Here is a 22,507-nt window from a genome sequence, read left to right on the forward strand (position 1 = left end):
TATATTGATTGCCCATAGGCGTATGAAAAAATGCTCATCATTAGACTTCAGGGAGATGCAAAATAAAACCACAGTGAGATATCACCTCACACCTATCAGAACAGATATCATTAATAAATCAACAAACAACAGGTGATGGAGAGGATGTGGAGAAAAGGGAACCCTAATGCACTGTTGGTGTTGGTGGGGATGCAGACTGGTGCAACCACTGTGAAAAACAGTATGGAATTTCCCCTGAAAACTAAAAATAGAACTGCCTTTTGAACTTCTATGAGTAATTGGATTAAAAAAAATGTAGTACATTTACACAATGGAATACTACACAACATAAAAAATCAGTAAATTTTACCTATTGCAACGGCATTGATGGAACTGGAGACTATTATGCTAAGTGAAATAAGTCAGTTGGTGAAAGACAAATACCATATGGTCTAATTTATAAGATGAATCTAATGAACAAAATAAACTAATGAGCAAAGCAGAATCAGAGACAAGGAAACAGGGAACAGAGTGACAGCTGCCATAGGGGAGTGAAGAGAGGATTAATGGTGGGTAAAAAAGGAAGAGATTAGTCAAAGAACATGTATGAATGATCCATGGACATGCACAATGGTGCAGGGATTGACTGTGGGAGCCAGGGGTGGGCTGAACAGAGGAGGGCAAAGGGAGAAAAATTGGGCAAACTGTATAAACAAAAATAAAAATAAATAAATTTTAAAAAAGAAAGAAAAGGGAAAGGGAAGTTAAATGAATGTGGCACTGAGTACCTTAGACCCTCCTGGCTGGAACCTCAGATGTGCCAGAGTGCTGTCTGCCTTGTGGCCACTGACAGGGGCCAAGAGGCTCAGATAGCTCATGGGCTTCAATATACTTCTTCATACCTCAGAGGAGAGGAAGTATGGACACTGAGTGCACCAAGCGTCAATCACCTGGGGACAATTCTAGGAGTCAGGAACCTAGCATCCTCCTCTGGCTCACATGCATCCCAGGGATGACCCTTCCTATCTACACTCACTTCTTTCATACTGTTTCTAGGAGTGGGACTCAGAGTTGGATGTTTGCGACACTGTCAATCTCCAATCTGTTTAATATACTCTCTGAGTGTCCCTAGGCTGGTCTCTCTTCCTTCACTCTGCTTATCTTGAGCCACATTTAAATTAGTCTGACCTGGATGCTTTGTCTGAGCCTGTCTGAGCAATTTGCTGATGGTTACTTCTGCTACCTAACCCACTGACCACATGATCCTGAAACCTGTAAGTTTGATTAGGAAGTGAGAGATAGCCACAGACCCAAACATTCTGAAAGACATTTGAGGCACACACAGAACACCCACAACACAATGACCCAGTGCCCAGGAAAGGAGTAATTAATTATTTGGACACAGGGAGGTAGAGGAAATAGATTCTGCTCAGCCCCTGAAAGAGCAAATGGAAAGAAAAAATGGTGATGCTTCCTGGGGAGAGCTGCAGACACATGGGTTATCACTGGGGTCAAAATTCCCCTGGGACAGTCTCTTAGGCTCAATAATCCAGGTGGGTCCCTGCCCTGCCCGAGACAGGGCTCCTAGTGATAGAGATGGATGCCTATATCTGTCCAGAATATAATGCTTTCTCTGTAGGGGCAGGGAGACCTTGAAGGCACATCCTGAGGAACATACTCTGTATCATTTCAAGGCCTTTGTATGCCCTGTCACCTCTGAGCTTCAGTTTCCTCACATATTTTATGAAGCTGGTGACCAACTGACTTGTTGCACTCTCTCTCTTTCTCTCCTACGTTCTAAAAGGTAAACTCTCTTAGCTTCTTCCTTCTTCCAAACATAATGAGCATTACCAAATAGTGAAGAAAGCCCTATGGAAAGGAGAAAAAGTGAGGAGAAGGGTGAATCAGGAAGGGAATGGTTAGATGGGGTGTAAATCTGACCCATAGACCCCTAGCTTTCTTCTGGAGCAGCAACCAAGTCCACCATTGGTTTTACACCAGCTAAGACCCAAGCACTGTTATTTGACCCTTCCAGCACACTTACAAGATATTGGGCCATTGTTATTTTGTGAATGAAGGCTCTGAAGCAGGTTACTTTACTCCTATATTCAGGATACCCAGATGAGGGACAAACTCAGGGTCAGTTGTCTCTACAGTGGTGTTGCTTTAGCAAGGCGACAGGAGGATCCTCTGGCTATGAGGGAATATTCAGAGTGTGACACGATACAGGGGAGGCCAGACTCCTCTTCCTGTATCCTAGGAAAGTAAAATCCTCCATGGAGAGGGAATGCTGCTCTAAGGGATCAGAAGTATGCTTGTGGGTAACTGCCACACATGAACCTGTTACATGGGAAATAAATGGAGACCAGGGTCCCTGATAATACCTAGGAGTGTGCCAAGTAGGTTCTGTGAGTGAAGAATAGGGAAGAAGGGTGGTTCTGTCAGGACACCTGTCAATGGGCATTGACAGGTTCTTTTGGTCATTTACCCTCCCCAACACCCGTTAAATCAGCTTGTCAAAGTTCCTTCAAAAGTTCTGGTGAGGCTTTTTGTTGAAGGATTGTTACATTGAGTGATCACTATGAGGACACCTGACACCTCTAGAATACTAGAGGAGAACTAGAACTTCCCTAGAACTCCCACTCATAAGCATATATCTCTCCACTTATTTAAGACTTTTATAATGACTTTCCATAAAGTATCATACATTTTCATGTTAAGGCCTCACATTAAAAAATATATTTTAGGTTCCTTATATTTGTAGGTCATTGTAAATAAAATCATTTAATTGCATTTTTGAACTGTTATTTGAAATACGAAAGACCATAGGCCTTAATACAGTCCCTCATATTTAACAACAATGTTAGGTTCCATTATTACATCTCATGATTTGCCTACAGAATCTTACACTTTCTAGGTGAACACTATTACATCACCAGTAATGAAAGATTTACGTTCCCAAACTTTGGGCCTTTGGATTGTCTTATTTCTCTGACTGGGATATCCCACATAGTGTGAATTAAAAAGCTGGGTGCTGGACATCCTTTCCTTCTTTTTATTTTTTTTCTTAGTGTTGTTCAAGTAAAATTGTCTCCATTTTCACCCCACCATGTCCCACTGTCCCACACAGCACTGCCACTTTGTCTTTGTCCATGTGTTTTTAATACAGGTTCCTTGATGGACCTTTACCTATTTTCCCCCATTATCCCTCTCTCCCTCCCCTTCCCTCTGGTTACTGTCAGCTTGTTCTTTATTTCAACTTTTCTGGTTATATTTTGCTTGCTTGTTTGTTTTGTTAATAAGGTCCACCTATAGGTGAGATCGTACGGTATTTGGCTTTAACTGCCTGGCTTATTTCACTTAGCATAACGCTCTCCAGTTCTATGCTGTCACAAAGAGTAGGATCTCCTTCTTTCTTTCTACTGTGTAGTATTCATTGTGTAACTGTATTATAGTTTTTTATCCACTCATTTATTGGTGGGTATTAAGATTGCTTCCAGGACTTGGGCTATTGTAAATTGTGCTGCCATGAAAATTGGGGTACATAGGTTCTTTGGGATTGGTGTTTCAGGATCCTTAGGGTATAATCCCAGCAGGGGAATATCTGGGACAAAAGGCAGTTCCATTTTTAGTTTTCTGAGGGAGTTCCATACTGGTTTTCCACACGGCTGCACCAGTCTGCATTCCCAACAACAGTGCATTAGGGTCCCTTTTCTCCACAATCACTCCAGTACTTGTTGTTATTGATTTGGTTATGATGGCCATTCTGACCAGTGTGAAGTGGTCTTTCATTGTGATTTTAATTTGCATCTCTCTGATGGCTAGTGTTGCTGAGCATTCTTCATATGCCTCTGGGCCTTTTGTATGTCCTCTTGGAAAGTGTCTGTTTCAGGTCCTTTGCCCACTTTTAATTGCATTATTTGTCTTTCAAGAGTATAAGTTCTTTAAATATTTTGGAGATCAACCCTTGTGCAGATAAACCCTTATTTATCATTGGCAAATATGTTTTTCCCGTATGGTTGGTTCCCTTTCATTTTACTGCTGTTTTTCTTAGCCAAGCAGAAGCTTTTTAATTTGATGAGGTCCCATTTATTTATTCTTTACTTTATGTCTCTTGGTCTAGGGGACACATCAAAGAACATATTGCTTGCGTGGAGTGTGTGAGATTTTCCTGCCTATATTCTCCTCTAGGACTTTTATCATGTCAACTTATATTTAAGTATTTTATGCTCCTTGAATTTATTTTTGCGTATAAGGTAATTTGGTGGTTGGATTTCATTTTTTGCATGTAGCTGTCCAGATCTCCCAACACCATTTGTTGAAGAGGGTTATTTAAACCCCATCCTATGGTTCTGCTCACTTTGTCAAATATTAATTCACCATAGAGACTTGGGTTTATTTCTGAGCTCTCTATTCTGTCCCATTGATCTATGTGTCTGTTCTTATGCCAGTACCAGACTGTTTTAATTACTGTGGACTTGTAATATAGTTTGATATCAGGTATTGTGACCCCTCCCACTTTGTTCTTCTTTCTCAAAATTGCTGTGACTATTCAAAGTCATTTATGGTTCCATATAAATTTTGCAGTTTGTTCTATATCTGTGAAATATGCCATTGGTATTTTAATAGGGATTACATTGAATATATAAATTACTTTGGATAGTATAGACATTTTGATGATCTTAATTCTTCTAATCCATGAACATGGTATATACTTCCATTTGTCTGGGTCTCCCTTAATTTCTTTTTTCAGTGTTATGTAGTTTTCTGAGTACAGGTCTTTTACATCCTTGGTTAGGTTTATTCCTAAGCACTTTATTTCTCTTGTTCCTATATCAAATGGGATCTTGTCCTTATTTGTGTTTCTGATATTTCATTGTTGGTGTAAAAAAATGCCTTAGATTTTTGAATATTGACTTTGTATACTGTTGTTTTGCCAAATTCACTTATTAGGTCAAGTAGTTTTTTGGTGGGGTCTATAGGACTTTCTATGTACACTATCATGTGATCTTCAGACAATGACAGTTATATGTCCTCTTTTCCAATTTGGATGCCTTTTATTTCTTTTTCTTCCCTGATCCATATAGCTAGGACTTCCAATACTATGTTGAATAAAAGTGGTGGAAGTGGACACAGTTTTCTTTTTTTCCGATCTTAGTGGGGAAAGCTTTTACTTTTTGCCCATTGATTTGATATTGGCTGCAGGTTTCTATATGTCCCTTCTATCATGATGAGTTATGCTCCCTCTTACTCCCACTTTGCTTAGTGTTTTTATCATAAATGTTTGCTGTACTTTATCAAATGCCATTTCAGCATCTATTCACATGATTATGTGATTTTTTTGTCTTTCTTTTTGTTTATGTGATGTATTATGTTTACTGATTTGAAAATATGTACCATCCTTGCATCCCTGGGAGGATCACTCTTAAATCATGGTGTATGATCCTTTTAATTTATTACTGGATGCAGTTTGCTAATGTTTTGTGAGGATTTTAGCGTATATGTTTTATTGGTGATTTTGGCCTGTAGTTTCCTTTCTTTGTTATGTCCTTACCTGGTTTTGGAATTAGGATGATGCTGGCTTCATAAAAAGAATTTGGGAATCTTCCCTCTTCTTGAATTTTTTGGAATAGTCCATGAATGATAGGCGTTATCTCTACCTTAAATGCTTTGTAAAATTCCCTTGAAACCCTCCCATCCAGGGCTTTTGTGTGTCAGGAGTTTTTTGATTACTGCTTCAATTTCACTTGCTCTTATCAGTCTGTTCATGCTTTCTGCTTCTTATTCATTCAGTTTTAGGAGAGTATGTTTTTCTAGTAATGTGTCCATTTCACCCAGGTTTTCAAATTTCTTGGCATATAGTTGTTTGTAGTAATTTCTTACAATCCTTTGTATTTCTGTGGTATCAGTTATGAAGACAGTGTTTCTGGCTTCCCTTACTTAATTAGAAATTGATTTTAATATCTTTCTGGCAGATAATTTTATTAGAATAAGATTTTTTATTCATTTTTAATTTATTGAGTGCTTTTTTTTACCATGGAATTATTTTTCAAATTTATCAAATGATTTTTTTTTGCTTTTGTTTAGCTAAATGTATTGTCACTTTCCTTTATTAAAGAGGCAAATTATATTAATTTTCTAATGTTTTAATGACATTGCACTCTGTAATAATTTCATGCTAGTCATGAGTATTATCTTTTTTATATAATGCAGCACTTTGTTTATGTAATTAAGAACACACTAACAGTAACCAGAAGAGAGGTGGGAGGGGATAATGGAGGGAAAGAGGGAAGGTTTTTAGGAACATCCATAAAGTACACATGGACAAAACCAAAAGGGGGGTTAAGATCAGTATGGGAAGTGGGGATGGCTGGTGTGGGGGGTAGTCATGGTGGGGGAGGAAACAACCATATTGAACAACAATAAAAATAAATAAATAAAATGAAATAACAAAAAGTTAAACAATATTTTTACACCTATATTTCTGATAGAGATTGGTCTGATTTTCCTTCCCTTTATCTGGTCTGCCACCAGTGCTAGATCAGCTCAATGAGAGAGAATATCCTTATCTGGAAGGGTTTGCATCAACCAGGGATTGTATCTCCCTAGGAAATTATCTTTGGATCTAGGGTTTTGTGGAGTCTGGGTGCACCAATAGCCTTGGTTAAAATCCTGGCTCTCTATTCTGGGTGACCCTGGACAGGTTACTTAATTGTCACATGCCTTTTAACTCGTCTTCAGATTGGAGTAGCATACTACCCACAAAGTCAAGTCATTGTGACAGTTAAATAATTTAATATGCACAAGCCAATGAGAACAATTCTTGACACTTGGCAATTATACATAAGGAAGAGCCATCATGAGTCTAAAATAATTCACTGGGACATTAAATAGAGTGATGCAAATGTGAAAAAAAAAGTTTTAAACACTTATTCAGTTTATTTATTTATTTCTTTGTTTAGTAACTTTTTAATTAAATTTATCGGGGTGACATGGTTATTAAGATTATATAGTTTTCAAGTGTACATTTATATGATACATTATCTGAATATTTAGTTTATTTAGTGACAAAAGTGTTACTTTTCTTCTCCCTTCAATCTTGATCATTGGTAGTTCTTTAAGAATACAAGCAAGCAAAATATAATCTGGGACATTGACATAAGGAACGAACTGACATTAATGGGAGGAAGAGGGAAATAACAGGAGAAAGAAGGAGAAGGGTCATCAAGCAACATTTATAAAAGACCCATGAACAAAGCCAAAGTGGGAGAAGGTGGCTGGAGTGGGTAGGGTGAAAATGAAGACAACTGCACTTGAACAATAATAAAAAAAATAAAAAAGAAAAAAAACATAAAAATAAGAGGAAAAATGTTCTTTTTTATCCCTTAAATAAAAAGAATATGTGCGTGTTACCTAAGATTTCAAATTTCTACTTTTTATCAAAAGTTTTAATTATTGCTACCTAGATAATTATACATTAATTTTATGCTTAATGTCATTTATGTCATTTCTGGAGTTTGTCTCTCAGTTTTGTCTAAGGCCTTTCAACTTTATTGGTCTTTTCAGCAACAAACTTTAAGTATGATGTTTTTCTCTATTTCATTAATTGCTACTATTCTTATCCTTCATACTTCTTTGGCTCTATCTTCTGGGCTTAATCTGGGCTTCCTTTTCTAACATCTTAAAGTCTATGGTTAGCCTTTTTATTATTATTGATTTTTCATTGATTTCTTATAGAGAGAACACCCAAATGTTTTTCCAATTATTTATGCATTCATTAATTTATTATTTTAAAATTTAATTTTTATTGATTTTCCATTACCATTTAGTTCCCTATATCCCCTTCCTCTACAGAAATTACCATACTGCTGTTCATGTCTATGAGTCTTTTCCTTTTTGCTCAATCCCTCCATCCCCTAACCCTCCCCACTACCCCACTAGCTATCATCTGCTCTCCATCTATGAGTCCTGTCCCCATTTTTCTTATTAGTTCAGTTCATTAAATTCTTGTATTGTCCTGACCAGGGAGTTACTGAACCTTTAACATACCAGGACAATGATCCAAACCAACTGAGCTACCCCACTAGAGCCTCTATGGTTATGGCAGTTTTTAAATCTCTATTTTCATTTATCATTTGCCTCATGAATTACTTATACATTTTTATAGTATATTTCTAGTAGTGTGGGAGGGCTTCTAGCCATAGTACTATTATTTGTTGATATTTTACATAATTCCATTGTCATCAAAAATTGAAGTCTGAACAATACAGAGACACTAAGGTGAGCTCAAGGTAATGAAGCTATTCTAAGGGTTCACAGGAAACTAGGCATCAGTCTTGGCAGTTCCCAAGAAGTTCTCATCATCTCCCAGGTCACAGGGGTGACTCCTAATCCACAGCCCACAAGGGATTCATTCATGCTTTCTACTTACTTTTTTCTCCTCCACCCTAGCTTCAATCTCAACTGTCCTGCACCATGCTCCCTGAAAGCATGTTTCTGGTTGGCATTACCACACACTATGATTGGATTTAGATGTTGCAATGTACCTTCTCATTGACTGCTGACCTCATTTTACCTTGACCAGGTAGATTCTGATCCTACCTGTGGTGCTGGTATGGCAGGATCTCAGGTCAAAAAGCATGAATCATGGTCCTGAGTCCCTTAGCCTTAGACTTCCAGGGGTCCTGGCCATGACAACAGTAAGTTCTGGAGGTACTGGGACAGCTGTGCTCTTGTCAGGGTCTGTCTTGGTGCACAGCACTATATTGATGGGCACAAATCCCCTGTCCTCAGATCCCTGGCTTCTACTTCAAGAAGCTAAATCCTCAGACAATGGGGCATTCTCAATGCATTGGAGGGAGTCCCATCCCTGCCTGCAGGAAACACTTTTCCTACTGGAAGAAGTTATTACTATTACTCAAATTACTATACTTATGTCAGAGGAGAAAGTGGCTGAGGTACTTCACATTTTCACATTAAAAACTAAGGAGCAGGACTCAGGTGTTTCAGTTCTTCCTTGGACCACACCAGTTTTACAGTGAGAGAGGGGAGAATGACAGAACCGGAAATTTAGGATTCTGTTTAATAGAAAATATAGGTTTTTTTCTCCTCCCCAACCCCTCCTCTTTTTGCAAAGATTTCCTAAGTGACGGGCACAGGCACTTGATGGATTCAAGGCTGCAGTCCTTGTCTTGTAGATAGCAGGCACCTACTTCCAGTTCTATTGATTGGTGCTTTCACAAGTAATAATGACTGGAGAAACTCAAATTCTACACTGAGAAGTTTATATCCCAGTGCCACTTACTATCAGAATCAAAAGGTGAAAAAGGACACCATCTGCTTTCAAAAACTCCCCACTGTGTTATCAGCCTGACCTTTTTATCTTGAAATGTGAACCATCTTGAAAGAAACCATTTAGAAGAGGCTAAATCTTTATTCCAGGGATTTGGCTTTCCCTAGTGTGGTTCAACTTAGGATGGGTCAACTTTAGACAAGATTTAATAAGATGCTGTTTCTGGTCTGAAATGATAGCATTGCAGGAGGCACCACTGGACTTTGGTTATGATGAAGGATATAAAATGTTCTCTGAATTGTTATTTTGCTTATTTGAGGGAATCTATATTTTATGATATCATTTCATCATTGCCCAAAGAGTATTCATTTCAGCTTCAAAAAGGTTTCCATTCTACACTTCATCAGAAGACGCATTGAAAAGGAGATAGATTTATGTCTTGTGTTTAGCTATAGATTTATGGCAGTATCATAATTATTTAATGAATATTTTCGGAATATCATTGTTTTGTTGTGTAGGCAGAGAGGGTAAATATCATGTTTATCTTATTAAAGTTCTTTTTGCCATTTGGTAAAATATGTCAACACAGAATCACTATATCTATTGTTAATCTAGAAAAAATACAGTCCACCTGGCATTTTCTCTTTCAGCTTTAAGAAAAACTGACCCTGTCTTTGGACTGAAAAAGAAGAGAAAATGCTAACAGCATTTCCTTGTCAGAAGATTCTTGTAGGGACTGAGGAGAAATGAACTGGCAATAGTCAACATTTCAATTTACAAGGAGACTGGGTTTGATTTAATCTCCAGAAATTATTTGATCATTTCTAGCATCTAACTGAACAGACTGAATCCCATTAGCAAAGTAATTTCTGTCCTGAGAGGAATAGGGGACAGAGATGAAATGCAAACAGAGGGAATGTCACCACCTAATTAAGCCAAATTGGAGCCAGGGCACCATTATTCACTCTCACTAATTGATCAGAGCAAGGCAGTGCAAGGTACTGAACATAATTAGTAAGTTCATTTTAAAGGGCCTCTAAAAATAACTTTCTTGAAGCCAAAGGCCACACAATAAAACTCAATTTTAAGTACAGTGTTTGCTAGGTTTGACAAATATGTGCACTGTGTACTCATCCTCATAATCAAGGTATTTCTATCACTCCCCACATCATCAAATTCTCTCATGTTCCCATGAACCTTTGTGATCACTACCTCACCACACCCAGACCAAGGCAACCACTGATCTTCTGTCACAACAGTTTAAATTTGCTTTCCTAGAATTTCACACAAATGGAATTATGCACTATGTATATATTTTTTTGTCTGGCCTATTTTGCTCAGCATGATGTTTCTGAGATTTGTCCATTTTGTTTCCTATATCAAGAGGTGTTGGGGGTGGAGGGGGCAGGGTGATGCTCTGTCCTGCAGAGCTCCCTGGTTGCTGTGGATGAGAATAAGTCTACCAAGACATGATCTGCTTGGGGAAGAAAGGCTGACCAGTTTCTCAGAGGAGAAAGGCCTCAAACCTCTTTCTCAATGGGCTTTTATTGGGTTTAGTTTGCATACAATACAAGGCATATATGTAAAGCTCATCAATCATTGTTAGGCAGTAATGATCAAAGAACAGATAACATTCAAAGAACTATAAGGGCTTATTCTGAGTCACGGTCAGATAGATAGAGTGATGTCAAAGGGCCATAAAACTTTTGGAAACAAACTCATTTTATGCTTGGACCCTTATCATTTAAATTGAGGACATTCTTAACAAAGCAGGCTTCATAGAATTTTATGCATTCTTTCTTAGGCCTGATCGCCCCTGGGAACTGCTGGTTCCTGAACAGAGCTGTACCACCTTCTGGCATTATTTCAGGCCTAAATCAGTGGGGAATGTGGGCAGCCAAGAGAGGAAACTTCTTACAGATGGAATGAGGACTCAGGCTATGACAAAGCTGAGGGGTGAGGGTCTTTTGTCCCTTCTCCGTAATCCCCTAAATCCTTCCCTGATAGCCCCTGCAAGGACCATACCTGTCTTAGGTTGCCTCCTTCCTTGAGGAATCTTACACATATTGACTATCCAGCCATCCTCCAGGGGCCAAGCAGGGTGAATGAAGTAAAGGGGGCAGAGGCTATGCCTTTGCTGGGAGGATAATTTTGTCTCCTTAGTGGCTCATGGTCCCAAGGTCTTTTTACTCAGCCTTGGCCATGGGGGATTACAGCTTCTGAAGCCAGGCAGGATGAATTTCCCAACAAAGAGGCATTCATTTTTTTACTATTGTTTAAATAAAATTGTCTCCATTTTCACCCCACCACTCCCCCCACCCCACCCATCCCTACCTCCACCTTCCATCCTACCCTCCTTTGCTTTGTTCATGTGTCCTTTACACATGTTCCTTGATGGGTCCTTTTCGTATTTTCCCCTATTATCCCTCTCCCTTTCGCCCCTGGATACTGTCAGTTTGTTCTTTATTTCAAGTGTCTTTTGGTTATATTTTAATGGCTGTTTGTTTATTGGTTAGATTCCACTTGTAGGTGAGATAATATGGTATTCGTGTTTCACCAACTGGCTTATTTCACTTAGTATAATGCTCTTCAGTTCCATCCATTCTGTTGCAAAGGGTAGGAGCTCCTTATTTATTTCTGCTGCATAGTATTCCATTGTGTAAATATATCCTAGTGCACTGTAGGTGGGAATGCAGACTGGTGCAACCACTGTGGAAAACAGTATGAAATTTTCTCAGAAAGCTAAAAATGGAATTGCCTCTTGACTCAGTGGTTCCACTGCTGGGATTATACGCTAAGAACCCTGAAAGACCAATCCAAAAGAACCTACATGCCCCAATGTTCATAGCAGCACAATTTACAATAGCCAAGTGCTGGAAGCACCCTAAGTGCCCATCAGTAAATGAGTGCATAAAAAACTATGGTACATTTACACAATGGAATATTATGCAGTAGAAAGAAAGAGTTCCTATCCTTTGCAACAGCATGGATGGAACTGGAGAGCATTATGCTAAGTGAAATAAGCCAGGCAGTGAAAGACAAATACCATATGATCTCACCTATAGGAAACATTCATTTTTATATAAGTAGATACTTAGTTTATTGTAGTTGTATTCCTAGGTTTGGCTGGTTTTATTCTAGACCAATGAGTCACTTGTGTTGATATAATCTGTGCTGTGGCAGATTGTCTGATTCAGGCCCCAGTGAATCCTACTCCCCTTTAAATTGCAAAGACGACTTTCCATTAAGATTCTCTTTCTCCCTATACCTGGGCACTCCCTGTGCCTTGTTTGATTGATGGAGGGTGGGGGAACAAACTTTATGTGGATTCTAGAGCCTCAGAGTAGCCTATAGCTGCCACCTTCACCCTTCTGAAACCCTGGGCCCACTGTATTTGAAGAGGCCTAGGTAAGCATCCTGGAGAATAAGAGGCTACTTAGAGGACACTGAGGAATGCAAGCCAACAGCCTATAACACCTATTGACCTGCAACGCATATGAGACCCCAGAGGAAAGGAAAGAAGGACTTACCTGGTAGCCAACTTTCAGATTGTGAAAAGTAAATAATTGTGAGTTGTATCCACTAAATATTGAATGGTAGTTAATTATCTTTTTATACACAAATAATTTTTAAGTCTGCTCTCATTCATCACTCTGGACTTTTGATATACTTCAAAAGTTGTTGATTGGGAGCCAAGTCTCACTCTCTGGAGTCATGCCATAAGATCATTTGGGATATTCCATGTCACCAGTTGGTGAAAGAAAAACTCAAGTTCAAATGGTGCTGCCACCTTATTTATGACAAAATAAAACAAAACTCCCAGTTTCTGCATATGCTAAGAAAAAGATGTGGGGGCCAGAAGTAAATTTTCTTCCTACACTTTAGAAACTTCTTCTGGCTGGACTAATAATCAAATTAACATGAAACAGATTAATAGATAAAGTAACCAAAGTTATCATGTATGATGTATGGGGGCTCCATAAGAATATGAAACGTAGTAAAAAGCAGACAGTTAACTAGAGGAGAACGTAGGTAGGAAAATCTCAGATATTTCACACAGGAACTTTTCACTGACTTGTCCCCTAAAGCAAGGGACATAAAGGAAAGAATAAACAAATGGGACCTCATCAAAATTAAAAGCTTCTGCACAGCTAAAGAAAACAGTATCAAAATTAAAAGAGAACCAACTGTATGGGAAAACATATCTGCCAATGATACCTCAGACCAGGGTTTAATCTCCAAAATATATAAAGAACTTACAAGACTGCACTCTAAGAAGACAAGGAATCCAATTAAAAAGTGGGCAAAGGACTTGAACAGACACTTCTCCAAGGAGGACATACAAAAAATCCAAAGACACATGAAACGATGTTCAATATTGCTAGCTATCAGAGAGATGCAAATTAAAACCACAATGAGATACCACTTCACACCAGACAGAATGGCCATCATAAACAAAGAAACAAACAACAAGTGTTGGAGAGGTTGTGGAGAAAAGGGGACCCTAGTGCACTGCTGGTGGGACTGCAGACTGGTACTACCACTATGGAAAGCAGTACGGAACTTCCTCAGAAAACTAAAAATGGATCTGCCTTTTGACCCAGCAATTCCACTGTTGGGACTCTATCCTAAGAATACTAAAACACCAATTCAAAAGAACCTGTGCATCCCAATGTTCATAGCAGCACAATTTACAATAGCTAGATGCTGGAAGCAACCAAGATGCCCATCAGTAAATGAATGGATCAAAAAACTATGGTACATTTACACAATGGAATTCTATGCAGCAGAAAGAAAGAAGGAGCTCCTACCCTTTGCAACAGCATGGATGGAGCTGGAAAACATTATGCTTAGCGAAACAAGCCAGGCAGTGAAAGACAAATACCATATGATCTCACCTTTAACAGGAGCCTAAATAACAAAACAAAGAAACAAGCAAAATATAACCAAAGACACTGAAATAGAGGTCAGGCTGACAGTGCCCACAGAAGAGAGTAGAGGGAATTTAAGGGGACAGTGGGAAGGGTTCACAGGAACAAACTTAAAGGACACATGGTCATAAACTAAGGGGAGGGTGCTAATGGGAGGGAAGTGGGGAGGTTGGGAGGGGGGGACTGGATTGGGAGTTAAAGGAGAAAACTGTGTTTGAACAATGATTAAAATAAAAAAAAATTTTAAAAAGCAGACAGTTAAGGTTTATATGCCAGCCAGAGCTAAGGAAAAGGTCATATGTGGTTTGCAACTTAAAAGGTCAGGAAAGCAAGCCACATGAAGCTGGAAAAGCAAATGATTAATAAACAGATTATTGCTGGACCATTTTAACAATGGGACACTGAAAGAACTTTCATCAAATGGGCTTGTCTAGGTTCCTCTTTGTCTTCATATTTAGGTCATATTAAATTACAGTTAATGTGATGATATGTCCTTTCCTTGATCAGGTCCTCTATATAAATTACTTTTAGGCAATTAGGGGAAAGGTCAAGCTTCTTTCTGAATCCTTTGTTTCTTAAAAATAACCAGCTTAAATAGTTAATATCCCAGAAGGCATGTTTTGGGGTGACAAACTCTGCTTCCCTTTACAGATCATAATATACTTGAAGGCATGTGGGATGGAGAATCATGGATGTTTGACTAAAAGTGGAAGAATAATTCATCTCTTATCTTATTTTTCTGTTTTCTGTTATCCTTAATTGGGAGATTAATCCAAAAATTCAACACAGAAAGATGTCTTGACATAGAAGCATCTCTCAGTCTTTACCTAACCCCCTCCTTTCCCTATACCATACTCAGATTTCTATTCTGTTTTAAATTTTCCAGAGTAAGTCCTCACAGGATGGGGAAAATGTTTTTTTTTTTCTAATTTGGCACCAAATTTTATTACTAAAATAATAAATTACTTACAGAGAATTCATTTATTCATACATCTTAACAGAGGCATTTTCTGTGCCCTTACATTCTAAGTAGAGTGGTAAAGGCTGTAGAAACAGTTTAACAGGATTTGATCCCTGCCCTCAGTAATCTGTCAGTCTAGTTGGGGAAACAGACCATTTAAACTGTCTGAGAACTGTTTAGAAAAGGATATTTATTTGATAAAAGGTATAAGGAAAACAGTGCAGCCTCTAAGATCAAGGAAAGTTTCCTGAGTTCCTGAGTAAATTGAGTCATTCAGTCCTAAAAGAATGTATCAGAGTAAAGTCTTGCCGGGTGAAAAGATTATCACAGAAAAGAATAAAGAAGGGGCTAGGAAAGGTAGGAGGGAGTTAGAGATAGTTAGGTTGATAGATAGATAGATAGATAGATAGATAGATAAAAAATAGAGTTTAGAGTTAGCTTTCAGTTAAGAATCTAGGAGTTCAGGGTGCTAGTGGAATGAAGCAGAGTCATGGAGTTGTGCAGGGTCAGATAAAATACCTTTTTTTTTTGCCTGATAAGTTTAAAACATATTCTAAAGACTGTTAAAGTTGCAGAAAGACTAATCTGCCAGGTGGCCTACTCTACTATGAATGTTAGAAAGACACAGTGTAGACAAAAAGGGGCCACATACTAAAACTGAAAAGCTCAGGGAGGCCTACATAGCAGCCTTACAAACTCAGGGATAGAAGGTAACCACATAGGATGTTCTGAAATTAACACTTTCTAATTAAAAGCAGTTTATGGTGGTAGTCATGCCATAGGACAATATTTTTCTCTAATAAAGGCCAATCATTACTTTAATTGAATGTGTCTGTTGTCTTGTTGCTTCAAGGATAACATACCTGCAAACAGGCCTTTGGAATAACAAAGTAATTTCTTTTTTCCAAGACCCCTCAAAGCACAGACACCAGAGCAACCACAAATCCCATCATTGTTATTGTTATCCTATTGATTGTTGACTGTTAACTATTCTGTGCCCTCTATGTAAAAGAAATATGTGTCTATTTATTTAACTTTTTATTCAATCCCAAAGAGTTCCCTACTTTGCTTTCTCCCACCTCCCCAATCTATCACCAGTGAATTTCATGTAACCCATTTACATCTTCCCCTTTGATTTTGATATATAAAATAAGTGGTAAAACTGCCATTTTCTGGAGCATATCCTCAATTCATTGATATTTTGCTTCCCAGCAATTGTCATCAATTAGGCTAAAATAAAGTCATAAAAATTCTTACAGTTTTGGATGTTTCTTATGTTGACAATGCTGAATGCAGCCTGTGTGACAATGGAGGAGATGGGCGGTTGAAGAGATTCTAAAGGAAATTTAAGTGAAAACTGACAAAATCCTAAACTTGTATGTGGTGGTGAGATGGACAAAAGTGATTACATTTGAGATATGTTCTGGAGCAGTAATGCTGAAAATTTTGGCAAGCTGAAGAAGTCAGAAACTCACCTTTCTTAGTCTGGCTTGGCTCTAGTGAAAAATAGCTTCTTCAGTCTGAGACGTCTGCCCAAGCAGAGACCAAGAACAGCTGGGCACAAGTGATGTGTTTGTCTTGTGACAGTAATATCTTACTGTGAATTTCTTTGTCTTCTTACACTGGTGTGCACACAGGCACCTCAGCATAGAGGGAGGTGCCCACACAAGCAGGTCCCACAAACAAGCTGTGTGGCACTAGGGCTGACTGTGTGTTCAGAGTGTCATAGATGGTTCTCCTACATTGTTAATTCAGACATTTTCCAGTTCTTGAGTAGTCACACCATGAATTGGATTTATTGAGATTCATGAATTAGATAATAGGATTTGCTAAGACTTGACCAGGATTGGCTCTAACTTGATTAGGGCCTGGAACTAGAGCTGAATGAATAGGAAATAAAGAACTTCCTGTTCTTTTCTTCCCCCTTGGGGTTTTATTGTTATTCTTTGTCTAACTTTCCAAGTATTGCTTGAGTTACATCTCACAATAAGCAAGATGACAGAAAACTTTGAAGAGCTATAGAGCATATGGATTTAGAGGACAAAGGAGGAAATTTTTAGATTTGTTTGTTTGTCTGAGCTCTAGATAAACAATTTCTAAATTTTAATTTGCAATTACAAAACACATTTTCAGGTATAAAGCACCCTATCCTCCCCTGAAATATGTTTTTTGCAATAAAGATCATTTGGTAATACAAGAAGTCTTAGTAATGCAATATAATGCTGTATTTTCTAAGCCCCCTAGATGGCCACTAGGGAGCTTGTTACAATAAGACTTGGTTACAACTCTCCTTGTCTAATAGTTTTTTTGTTTATTTGATTTTTACACCTTTCTCAGCTCCTTACAAATCAACCATATACCAACCCTACTGTTAGACCCATGCAGGATTTAAATTTATAGATCTTAGGTCTCCCCTTTTTGTCTAGTCTCCTTCACCAAACCAAATATAATTTAGGATTGTCACACTTCTGGACTCAGATTAAGTTTTCAGGGAACACCTGAACCTCAAATCCCCTTTATACTGGACCCACCCCACAGAAGGTCAAACAGAGAATGAGTCCTGATTATTGTTGGAGTGTCTGTAACCCAATGTGGCTGGAACTCTGGAAATCTGATCTTGTCCAAATGTGCTCTACCTGAGGCTAACCTACAGCTCCCACCCTGACTTTTAAGGCCTTGTCTTTCTCTTGAAAGACCAGAACCCTTCAGTAAGACCTAATTTATTTGGATGGTGCACTGACACAAAGCCTCTTCCTTACTCAGAGCAGGCTACATCACTGCAGTGTCTGAACTGCATACCAGAGGACTCCATAATGCAGTTGTGTTGTACATAATGAGTATAGCCATTCACACAGGCCCTCCTAACTTTGGACAACCCATTTTTTCAAATCAGACACTGACCAGTGCCCTCCACCCCCAAAACTCCTTCTTCTTGTCTGTCTCTTGAGTGATTTACTCCAGTCTGATTTCCTGCATTTTGTTCTGAGAGTCCTGATTAGATTCTCTGATCCCATAACATCTGGAAACTAAGACCATTCTACTCTCTCAGTCATTGTGCCTGGGAACTTAGCTGCCTTTACTGATGTACTCTTAAAAGCTGTGACAAGCCCCCATGCTTCACACACATGTGATGCCAAGCTTTGAACTCACACCAGTTTCCCAGCTGCAAACCAGCATTCAGTGTTAATGAGACATCACTCATACGATTCTTCTGATCAATCCCTTCAATGGTCCTATGCTCTGTCAAAGTTTTAACTCATGTCAGTGGGATGAGCACAATACAGAATTTTGCAAACATCCACATGTAACTTTTGAGTCCCTTAAATTCAACTACTAATAATAGTCTACTACTGACGAAAAGCCTCACTGATAATATAAACTGTTAATTAACATATATTTTATGTGGTATATGTATTATATACTGTATTCTTCCATAAGTAAGCTAGAAAAAATAAAATGTTATTAAGAAAATCATAAGGAAGTGAAAATACATTTACAGTATTTATGGTAAAGAATGAACATATAGTGGATCTGGACCCACATGGTTGAACCATGTTGTTCAAAAGTAAACTGTATATGCAATATCAAGAACTGGAATCTGAATGCACGTGAGGCATTTCAAAAGGTCTATGCTCCTTCAGTTGCACTACTTGAAATTATTTAATTGAGGGCATAGTGACTGACAGATACGTCAGTTACAGCCGTCATATTAGGAAGTAGACAAATATTCAAATTTAGTGCTCAGGAGAAAGGCCCGGAAGATAAAGATTGGGGAGTAATGGCACATATGTAATTGCTGAACCCATACAATATCCAACATTTAATAGTCACATATAAAACCCAAACCATATGCAGTCACTCTTCTTCTAATCATTGGATAAATAAAAAAAAACCTGATAATAGCTATAAGAAAAAGATGAGACAAAAATAGGAACACTAGTATTGAAGAAATGGCTGAAGAAAGCCTGAAATATGGTCCTACTAGAGGTGTGGAGGTGGAGAGAGCATTCCAGGTAGAGGGGAAAACAGGTTTGGATATCCAGGGAAGACAGAGACGTATGATCTTAGGAAGTAAACAGAAAAGATGTGTCTCATCACATGAAACTTGAAGAAGGACATAGAGCATGCTTCATGGATTCTGTTAAAAAAGTTGACTCTTTTCTTAAAACAGTCCTGGCAGGGCTTCACACAAATGCTCTTTTCAGAGAGCGCTCATTTAGGTAATGGACTGAAGGGAATCACTGCAGTTGTCCAGGTGCATTTGTTGTGGCAGCAGATTCTCAGTGCCTACCTTGAGTACTGCACAGTTCTGAGGATTTATTGTTTCCTGTGTGCTCTGGATGATGGACTTTTCATAGCAAGAGTCAAATTATTTAATTTTTTTGTCAGAAAACTCCATGGTTCTTTTCTTTTTATGTTTCTTTCTGATAGCTTTTTATTGTTTTTATTACATTCTATTGATTATGCTATTACAATTCTCCCATATTTCCTCCTTGCCTCCCTCCACCCAGCATCCCCCACTTCATCCAGTGATCCACCCTCCTTTGTTCACACCTATGAGTCATGCCTTTAAGCTCTTGGCTACTCCATTTCCTATATCTGCTCTTAAAATCCCCCTGCCTAAACTTTACCTACCAATTTATGACTCTTTTTTCTTTTTTCAGGTATATTTTATTGATTATGCTATTACAGTTGTCCCAATTTCTTTCTCCCCTTTATCCTTCTCTCCTCCTTGTACTGCTCCCCACACCTTACAGCATCTCCCCCACCACAGTTCATGTTCATGGGCCATTCACATAAGTTCTTTGACTTCTCCATTTCCTATACTATCTCATCCTCCCCATGACTATTTTGTGCTTACCTATTCTGCTTCTTATTCCCTGTATTTCTCTCCCCCCATTGCCCCCCTCTCCCTCCCCATGATAAACCTCCATGTGATCTCCATTTTAGTGATTCTGTTCCTGTTGTTAGTTGTTTGCTTAGTTTTAGTTTTTGTGTTTTTAGGGTCAGTTGTTGATAGTTGTGGGTTTGTTGTCATTTTACTGTTGATAGTTTTTGATCTTCTATTTCTTAGATAAGACCTTTTACATTTTATTCATAAGGGCTTAGTGGTGGTGAACTCCTTTAACTTTACATTATTTGGGAAGCACTTTATCTGCCCTTCTATTCTAAATGATAACTTTGCTGGATACAGTAACCTTGGATGTAGGTCCTTATCTTTCATGACTTCAAATACTTCTTTCTAGCCCCTTCTTGCCTGTAAGGTCTCTTTTGAGAAATCAGCTGACAGTCTTATGGGAACTCCTTTGTAGGTAACTGTCTCCTTTTCTCTTGCTGATTCTAGGATTCTCTCCTTAATTTTAATCTTGGGTAATGTAATTATGATGCGCATTGGTGTGCTCCTCCTTGGGTCCAATTTCTTGGGTACTCTCTGGGCTTCCAGGACTTCCTGGAAGTCTATTTCCTTTGCCAGATTGGGGAAGTTTTCTTTCATTATTTGTTCCAAAAAGTTCTCTTTTTATTGTTCAAGTACAGTTGTCTGCCTTTCCCCCATGACTCCACCCCCCACCCTAGCCACCCCCACCATCCCTTCCCTGATTCTGCCCTCCTTGGTTTTGTCCATGTGTCCTTTTTAGTTGTTCCCAAAAACCCGTCCCTCTCTTCTTTTTCAATATCTTTCTCTTCCTCTTCTCCTTCCAGCACTCCCATGATTTGGATGTTGGAATGTTTAAAGGTGTCCCATAGGTTCCTAAGCCTTCTCATTTTTTTGCATTCTTGTTTCTTCTTCATTCTGTTCCAGTCAAATGCTTATTTTTTCTTTTTGTTCCAAATCACTGATCTGAGTCCTGGTTTCCTTCCCTTCACTGTTGGTATCCTGTATATTTTCTTTTATTTCACTTTGTGTTGCCTTCATTTTGTCCTTCTTTTTTGTAACAGAGCTCAATCAATTTTGTGAGACTCCTGATTACCGGTGTTTTGAACTCTGCTTTAGATAAGTTGGCTATCTCCCCCTTGCTTAGCTCTTCTTTCATTTGGAGTTTTCATCTCTTCTTTCATTGGGACCATATTTCTTTGTCTGGTACACCTGTTACATGTAAGGGGCAGAGCCTTAGATATTACCAGGCCAGGGAAACCCTCTTTGCTGTGTTGTAGTGCTGTCTGTGAGGAAGGGACCAGAGAAGGAACAATGCGTTTGCTCTGTTCTTGTCCCACTTTCCATCACTTCTTTCATTTCCCACAAATTGGTTTGTGACCTTTATGTGCTGATTTGCAGGTGGGTGAGTTTGTGCACTTTTTAGTACCCTGTGGATATATCCAATGTACTCTCCTTTGAGACTGGGAGTTTTCTCCCACCACCACAATCCCCACAGATTTTTTCCACAGCCTGCCATTTTGAGTCTTTAGTTTCCCACGCTGAAACTCAGGGTTTTGCAGTCCCTCTTGCTCCCCCACTTTACCCCAGGTTTGTCTGCATGCAAATGTAGAATCGTTTATGCAGTCCATCAGTTGTTGCCTTGCCCACTTGGTCCTCCAGCTACCACCTTACCAAGTTCTCTTGACACCACTGCCTGTCTTCCCCTTCCTACCATCTGGTTGAATGTTTCTTCAACTCCTTGTTGATTGGACTTCTATGCAAATGTTTTTCCTGGCAGTTATGGTTTTTCTTTGTTTTTAAATTCATTATATTCCTTCTTTTGGTTGTTCAGGGAAGCAAAGCAATTCTGCCTACACCTCCAGCTTGACCCCTGCTTCCAATTTCCATTGTTCTTTACTTTAGCGATGTCAGAAGGAAGATCACCCTTTAGGACACAAAATCAAATCCTCTCTCCACTGTAAATACTTTCTCTGAAGAAACTAAAGGAAGTACGTGCCACATTAGCTCCACATTTGCTTTGTGACTGGTGAGCCATTTCTCAAACATACTGGCTCCTTCGGTCTTCTGCTCCCCCCACTAATCTGAGAACCTCCACACATTTAAAAACTTATTAAGAAAATGCAATGGGAAGTAAAAGAGACAGGCAAAGCAGAAATAAATTCAGTGTGAAAGACAGTTATCAAACTGATGTTTCAAAGTTGTGTAAATGGGCCATGTTCTTATGGTACTTCCTGAGAAATGTTCTTGGGTAGTTTGTCTCCTTAACAAAAAATACAGAAATTCGCATAATATATGCAGACATTGCATTTTAATTAGTCATCAGATTTTTTATGTCTAAACATGAAAAAACATCAACATTGAATCAGCAAGCACATTTATTATTAGTGCTACATGGTGAAGAAAAAAAGTAGTTAGCAGCCATTAGTTGTCAAGGTCTATCTTGAAGGTACAAACATTTACAGCAGGAC

Source organism: Phyllostomus discolor, chromosome 9 (genome assembly GCF_004126475.2).
Source record: "Phyllostomus discolor isolate MPI-MPIP mPhyDis1 chromosome 9, mPhyDis1.pri.v3, whole genome shotgun sequence".
Classification (NCBI taxonomy): domain Eukaryota; kingdom Metazoa; phylum Chordata; class Mammalia; order Chiroptera; family Phyllostomidae; genus Phyllostomus; species Phyllostomus discolor.